The sequence below is a fragment of the Rosa chinensis genome, chromosome 5 (genome assembly GCF_002994745.2).
Source record: "Rosa chinensis cultivar Old Blush chromosome 5, RchiOBHm-V2, whole genome shotgun sequence".
NCBI classification, from domain to species: domain Eukaryota; kingdom Viridiplantae; phylum Streptophyta; class Magnoliopsida; order Rosales; family Rosaceae; genus Rosa; species Rosa chinensis.
In genome coordinates this window covers 86,926,296-86,928,953 of record NC_037092.1, presented here as the reverse complement: position 1 = coordinate 86,928,953, position 2,658 = coordinate 86,926,296, and positions in this window count along the sequence as shown.

Genomic DNA, 2,658 nt, shown 5'->3' with positions numbered 1-2,658 from the left:
TATGATGAGGAAAATGAAACTTGACGAGGAGAAGCTATTTATTTGCTAGGAATTGCTCTAACGTTGGAGGTGAGATTGGTTTTGATTGGAGACTAATGCATATCAACCCTTTTGTAGAGAGCTGACGAGTACGTAGTAGCTGAATGTATATATCTGGGTCCTCCCTAACTATTATTTCTATCAGTCTACTTTGAATATTATACGCATGTGAATCAGAACTTTTCTACGTAAGCTCAACTTTCTGGTAAAAGAATTTTCAAAGCTCCGAGTGGAGGGCGCGAATATTTCTATATTATTTTTGAACACTAGAGCTAGCCAGTTATATATTGCAACTGAGTGAACTGACTATTAATTGAAGGGTGCTACTTAACGTACATATACAGTGGTGCTTAATTATTGTTTAGAATTAAGTTAAATTTCTCTGAGTTTTGATTAAGACCGTTCTTCCAATTGATCGGAGTGTCTATAGCCATTCAAACCTGTTTATTTGAATCATGATAGGTTCTGCGCACCCCAAGGCTCAGGGGTTTCTTCCCCGGCCACTGGTGCTGCTTCCTGCGATCTATGTTGCTCCGTTTACTCCAAAGTTCCTATTTCTCCTTTGCAAATGAAATGAGAGTTGAGTAAACATACAAATCAACAGGAATGAGAGTTGAGTAAACCTACAAATCAACAAGAGCAAAAGCAAGAATCGGTTTCACTTTTGAGAAAAGCAGGAAATTGATTGGGGGTTGAGCACACATAAGAAGAGCTAACGCGTTTTCTCAGCAATAGTCAAAAAGAAAAAGAAACAACATATAATACAATTTGCTATGAATCATTAGAATAGTTGTTAGATACTTGGTAACATGGTATTAAAAAGCGCGCCTCAGGCGCCTTCAGGTGTGGAAAGCGAAATTCTGCCTTCAAAACGCCTGTGTTTTCATAGCAAGGCGCCAAAAACTTGAGCTTTTTCCCGAAAAGCGGAAAAAACGTGATGAAGGTGTACGTGCCGCGCCAACTGGTGCTGCTGCAATCGGTGGAGATGCAGAGAAAAAGGCAGAGCAAGTCAATTCACCGACAGTCGTCCTCAAGGAAAGTCAGTATGGGAGGCTAATAATTGCAGTAGGGGCCGGAGGACCAGACTGTTTGCTGAATCAGACTGATCAACTCTATTTGCTGAATCAGTTTAATCAACTGGATCTCAGTCTGTTTACTGTTAGATGCTTTTCATTTAAATTCCTTCTTCCACTTTCCTCGACAACGTTTACTGTTAGTAGCCCACCTCTACTCTTTTATATATATAATAGTGTGTATTAATTCATTATGAGCAAGGCTGAGTATATATGTATATATTTTGCTAGATATGATTTTTACCATTACCTTAATTATCAAGAATTATTATTAGTGATCATGAATAATCTTTTTTCTTTATATAATTAATATTTTATTTATAAATTTTTATATCATAAGGCTTACGCCTTACACTTCAAAGTTAACGTCTTAGTAAGACTCTCTCGAAAACGCCTCAGATACGCCTCAGCATTTTAAAACATTAAAAGAAACTAAAGATGACGGACAAGTCTCACTGATTTCGCTTACGGTACCCATTACAAATAAGACTCCTATTAAGCTTAATTCACAATTTTGTTGCTTCCAATTGTTGAATACTTATAGCTATACAGCGGTGCTTAATTATTGTTCGGTATTCATTGAATTTCTCCCATTTTTGATTACTACTGTTTATCCAGCTGTTCAGATATCCAAATAGCCATTCACACAAACAAGTTTATGTAAGTTTATTTTGTCAAACCGTGTGATGTTCTAGCTGAGCTCAGATGTATAACTGAACACATGGGCATTGATTAAAAAGAATCAAATAATATATATATATATATATATATGTGTGTGTGTGTGTTGTAAACAAGTGAGAGAGAGAGTTTAGACGCAGAGAATGAAGTATTTATATTCATCTCACCATGAGGTTTATATAGAGTTACCTCAGGTATACAAAAAGTAACTATTTAACGATTACAACAATCACTCATCTGATTACAAATCAATCAATCGCTAATTATATTATGTTAATCACCAATCAATCCTAATTGGCGTATCACGCAACACTAATTGCTATTACATGAGTAGCCGCATTAATATTTACAACACTCTCCCTTGGATATTCCATGTCAATAGTGTTGCCCCTGCTGTGCGCTTCTAAGTTGTCTTGTAAAAAAACTTGCTAAGTAAAAAAAAAAAAAAAAAACTCTGTGGGAAAAACAACCTTGATCAAAGGAAAAAAGAGCACAATGCACGTGAGTGTGGAGTAGACGTATCAAAACTTCAGAGATGAGTGAAGTTTTCTTGTTGGGATCATAAGTAGGCAGTATGTCTACGAGAGGGATGCATTAGAGTTGCTGCACCAAAACCTTGCCCGGTAAACCTAGTGGGAAAAACCCGTGGTCGAAGGGAAAATGTGAGAAAATGCGTATCTGTCGAATCAAAACATCTTCAGGATGTAGTATAAGTGGGGTGACCATGCTAAAGATGTGCCTCGTTAAAACCTTGTCAGGTAACAAAACCAAATGGGACAAAATAACCTTGGATGAAGGACAAAAAGAGTACACGATGATCAAATGAGTATGCTTTAGGATACTCCCCCTGATATCGACTCCCCCTAAA